Source organism: Heteronotia binoei, chromosome 1 (genome assembly GCF_032191835.1).
Source record: "Heteronotia binoei isolate CCM8104 ecotype False Entrance Well chromosome 1, APGP_CSIRO_Hbin_v1, whole genome shotgun sequence".
Lineage (NCBI taxonomy): Eukaryota > Metazoa > Chordata > Lepidosauria > Squamata > Gekkonidae > Heteronotia > Heteronotia binoei.
The window spans coordinates 13648625-13654234 of record NC_083223.1 but is presented as its reverse complement, the minus strand read 5'-3'; positions in this window follow the sequence as shown (position 1 = coordinate 13654234).

Genomic DNA, 5610 nt, shown 5'->3' with positions numbered 1-5610 from the left:
TGCTATGTTGCTTGTCGAGATTACAGAGAAATTTGCAATAGGTTTTGATCAAGGGGTGTTTCTGTCCCCTGAAATGAGCTGAAGAGATTTGTTTAGACAGACACAGCCTAGTTAGTATAAGCTCTCACCAGTCATCCAAACCATGCATTTTCTAAGAAATATTTTCCAATTTTCGGTGTGCTTCATCTATAAATCCCTGGACCTGAATGGGTGGTGTCTAATTCATCAAATGGAAACTTGACCAGACAGATCTAAACTCTCTTGACTCCTGATTGAAAGTTCAGCCCAATATTATCTGGAGGGCTAAGCTAGCTAATTATCTACTGGGTCCAAAGAGTGGTGTGGTCATTGAATAGTTGGGTTAACTACTTGACTTGTAGTTATTGAGTTTCCAACAGCTAAACATGACTTTCTGTATTTTTCCCCAATGAGTTAATGACAAATATTTTGAAACAAATGTAAGACACTTGCTCAATCTAATCAGGGATTCAAAGATCTGCATTTTTTGTACTGCAACTTCAGTCACCTCTGGAGTTGTGCAGTGTGCAAAAAAGTTTAGAAGAGGTGGCTCGTTGCTGGTTCATTTTAATGCTAACATCCTTTACCTTTGTTATTGATATTGGACATGCTTTTTGAAAAGATCTACTCATTTATTTCAAATTATTTCAAATTTGGGAAACTTTTTTCTGGCTGTAATTCTCTCCCTCCCCCCAATCCACCTAGAATAAAATATGTTACTGACAACCCTGTATCCATGGCATCCTCCTGCCTGCCACATTTGAGATAAAGAGAAGAAAGCATCGCCATTTTCACAATAGTACATATCACATTGCTATTGGATATCTGATACAGTCTAAGCCAGGGCTGTCAAACTCCAGGCTCATGGGCCACACCTGGCCTGCCCAGGGCTTTAATCAGGCCTGCCAGGGCTCTTTTCTTCCCTTCCTCCCCCTCTTGTCCTCACCCTTTGAAGCTCCTATGCTGTGGATGACATTTCCAGCTCCTTCTGCCTTGTCTTTGCTGGTTTCTGGGCTTGCAAAACTGCAAGGAAAACATGGAATGGATTTCCCACTGAGGTCTCTGCACCCACAGATCTTAATGGGAAATCCATTCTGTGTTTTCCTTGAAATTTTGTGCTGCAATGTATTTCAATGGATTGGAGCTAAGGCTGCATTTTACAGCTTTTTGCAGCATTTATGGCCAGTTGAAGCTCCTTGAAAATAAAACGGCTTCTCCTTTGAGCCAGCTTGTCTCTGATGAATGAACTGGTGCCTAGTGAGTCCTCTAACATGGGAACCCGCATCCAAAAGGGAATATTATACTGGAGAGAGCCATAGCCAATCTGAGTAGGCGGCGGGCGGGTGGGGGTGGGGAAGCTTGCAATACCTAACCATTTCATGTTTTCCCAGGCTCAGAGCTTTTTATATTTTTAGTTTCTGCTGTGGTCTTGCTGCTTTTTCTTGATGTTTTATTTTAAAACTTGCATTGCCAAATCCCAGTATCCCCCCACTTTTACACAAAATATCGCAAGAGTTTTAAGCATGTTTGTATTTTAAGTTAAAAATAATATATTTAATTGTGTTCCTATGTATCCTTTATAAAGTTTATATCTCCACTACCTGACAATACATTTTATGACACGCTTGGCTTGGCCCCACAAAGTCCCATTTGTGTCAAATCTGGCCCTCGTCACAAATGAGTTCAACGTCCCTGGTTCAATGTTCCCTCTAAACTGCGGAGTCTTGTGAGGAGAAATTCTACTTTGTGAGCTATTGGTATTAAAGTTGTGAGCTACTGGCATTAAAGTTGTGAGCTACTGCATAAATTATTGTGCTCTGGGGCCATTTTTCCTGAGCTGAGACAAAAATGTGTGAGCTGGAGGCTAAAAATCTGTGAGCTAGCTCAAGCTAATTCAGATCAGAAGTAACACTGCCCCTGGTTTAAGCAGAAAAAAGAAGAAAATTGAGATATGTTTGCAGCAGATGCAAAACGACTGGAAAAGACAGCAGAATATTTAGACTGCTGTAACTCAGTCGTTCTTGGCTCATTTTTGTAACAGTTGTTAGCCCTCACTATCCCTTTACATTATACTGAAGTGAGAAATTCCCATGAGAGAATTTTCAGGCTTTACGATGATCGAGCATTAAAGCTCAGCTGTAGTGTTTTCCCCTCCTTCTTTTAACCCTTGCTATGGAACACCTGTAATGGCATCTCTCTGTAATGCTTCAAAATGACCTGTATTATGCGCTCTCTTCTTTAGCATTTCCTGATGACATTTGCTGCCACCTTTAGACTTCTTAGTTTAACCCAAAGAACAGGATGGGTTACTTGCGTTGGGTAGAATGACAGAACATTTATGTAAAGTACTGGGGTCGGCGCAATAAGAGACCAGAGTCGGAGAGTGATTTCAGCAAGCTTTACTTTAGGAACACACACACAGACTGAGCTCTATTCAAACCTCCCGCTCCTTTATACAATTCTTGCCCCCTTCTGATTGGACCTTAACTATGTACATGGATTGGCTATTTACAGAGGCCTAAGGGCCTATCAGGGTACAGTATGAGCCTAGATGTTGATTGGCTACTTATGTTTCAATCCTTCCCCTGATTGGGCACGCTTAGGCCTTCTCTGGAACCCTGGTGTGGAGTACAAGCTAGGCTTGTTCAGCTTCCCTCCAAAAGTAACAGTTCCCTCCAAAAGTAACAGTTCTCCATTTGAACCTAGGACACAACAAGTTATCACCTGGGGATAGCTATGAGGGAAAAGGAAATCTTTTATTCTAAATAAAATGGCTGCTTTTCCTTAAACAGAAATATAATTTCTTAAGAAGTACAAAAGTTTAATTGTTTTGGTGTAGTTAAAGAGCATAATGATTTCATTAAACCTGATCGTTTTCTGGTTGCAAGATAGGTGCAGATCTTTTTTTAAAAGTGTCCCTAAACAGACAGAGCCACAGAGCCACTAAGGCTTATTTTTCATATTTTTTAATTTTTTTGACACATTCACACTAGAGCTACAAAGAAAAAAAAGGCATTGGCAACTATGACCTTGTGTTAATAAAGACTTTCTTTTTTTCATTTTACAATCAACTTGAGAAAAATCTAATTATCTCAATATGTTTAATACTGTTCTTTCGTATAGAAGCCATTTCCTATCAAAAAATGCCTTTTGAGGAGTTCTACAGCGAAGTTTTTGGACACAACATGACCTTATATTTATTCCATATTCTCAGAATGGCATGTCGAATATAGTGGGTTTTCATATCAAAAGTAACTTTGTCATACCATAAATAAGCATCCCACCCAAATGTCAAATCATAACCTTCTAACTCCAATAATTTTTTATTTCTCAAGAGTAACCATTCTTTCAGCCATACTAAACAGCAAGCCGCAAAGTATACTCTCAGACTGGATAAACCCAATCCATATCTTTCTTTTGAGTCTTCTTCTTTTCTTTTCCCCGCCAGTCTTCTAATATTTTATATTTAACACATTTTTTACCTTGTCACACAAATCATGATATGTCCTTCTGCTAGGGTTGCCAAGTCCAATTCAGGAAATATCTGGGGACTTTGGGGGTGGAGCCAGGAGACTTTTGTGATGTCATTTCCTGTGATGTCATTTCCAGGTCAAAGGTCAAGTGATGTCACTTCCACCCATTCCAATGACGTCACTTCCAGCAACAAAACCTTGCCTCCTCATGTGATGTCACTTTCTGGGCACTCTCCCAAACCTGCCTGTTCCTGTGAAGCAATGTCCATTTTTGCAAAATTCAAACATTTTTGCAAAATATATCACTTCCCACCCCCACCTTTCCCCCATTTTACATTACTTCTAGGCATTTAGGCCTCCTTCCAGTTCAAGCCAGGGCCTTCTCGGTGGCAGCACCAGAGTTATGGAATGCTCTCCCGGAGGCCATAAGGGCCCTGTGGGACCTTCCTACATTCCGCAGGGCCTGTAAGTCCAAATTGTTTCGACAGGCCTTTGATGCTTAAACTGAGAGAGAGCTGCCACCTGGCATCAGCTAGAGTTCCCGGTGACCAACCGTCTGAAAAGCAGAACCGCCAACATAGTAATGGTACAGCACCGTGGAATAGTTTTTAAATTTTAATTGTATTAATGTTTTATAGATTTTATTGACATATTGTTTTAAATCGTGTAAACGACTGTTGTAAGCCGCCCTGAGTCCGCTTGCGGAGAGGGCGGGATAAAAGTCTAATGCAAATAAAATAAAAATAAAAATAACCAAAAGCTTTAAGAAACATAAAGTGCTTTAATTTAAACATTTAACTATTACAAAAAACAACAACAACACACGCACACCGAGCAACCAGCATATGTCAAACAAGTGAATAAAACCAGAGAAACTATCATAATTTAAGAAACATAAAGTGCTTTAAACATTTAACAATTACAGCAACAAAAAACAATCAAACAGCACCCATCAAACAAGGGAACCCGTCATGTTTATGTTGCTTTCTGCTTTTGGGAAAGAAAGCGGTATTTATCTTTGCTTCTTGCTGCTTTCAACAACTCTGGATTTGACTTTATAAAGTTGCAGAATTCTTCACAGGACATTCTGAAATTTGGCTTCACCTTAAGTTCCGCTTTAACAAGGCTATCACTCAGTCGGTTTCTTTCCTTGCTCCAGAGCTGCGTCATTAAGCTGAAGACTCTCTCACAGTAGGCACTGGATACCGGGATGGACAGTGCAAAAGAGACCAGCTTCAACAGATGGCTGGCACCACTGTCTGGAATGCACCTAAAGATCTGAACCCATCTCTGGTCTATCCTCTCTTCTTGTGAGGAAATCTCTTTTGGGCATTTTGCAACAATGCAGGCATCATCAAAAAGCTTGTCAGCGTCTATGATACCAGGGCCAAAATCAAGGGATTTGACAAGATTCTCTGTCCTCCCAAATCACAGGACTGTCAAGTGAGAACAAATGCCATTCTCAAAATCATACCATTTCTCAAGGTAGGCAATGCAACTTGAGAGTGTCTGCTCTGCTTCTCTCTGGAATTTTGCCCTTTGAGATGCAGAGACGTCGGGTAGGATGGCTGTAGCAGATCTTCCGTAGAACTGTTTCTCTTTCCTCCCGTTAAGTTTTTCTCGAAGGTCACTCAGAATTTGGTGCAGTTCAACGCAGCTAACGTTGGCACTTTCCAATTTTTTCACAACGGGGTCGAACAATGCCATCAAATTGTGTCGAAAGTACATATAGCATAGAGGAAGAGATGACTCCTCTTCTGGACTGAATCCTTCCCAAACAACTTTTTCACATTCTTCTTCCCCACAGGACAGGAAGTATGCCCTCAGTGCCGACTGGCACTGAAGAACCCGTTCAACAGCAGGCATAAGTGACAGCCACCGTGTTGGACCATGCCGAATCAAATCTCTATATTCTATATCAACAAACTCAAAGAAGGACCTCAGGGAGTCTGTACTTTTTGCTGAGCATGAGAACTCGCTATATATTTGCATGATAAAGACTTCACCATTAAAAGTCAGTGCTCTCTTCCCTGTTTTGAGGCAATTGTGAGGCATGTGGCATTTGCAGCTCACATCTATCAGCCTCTTGTTAAGCTGCTTAAGTTTTTGGAACACTGAC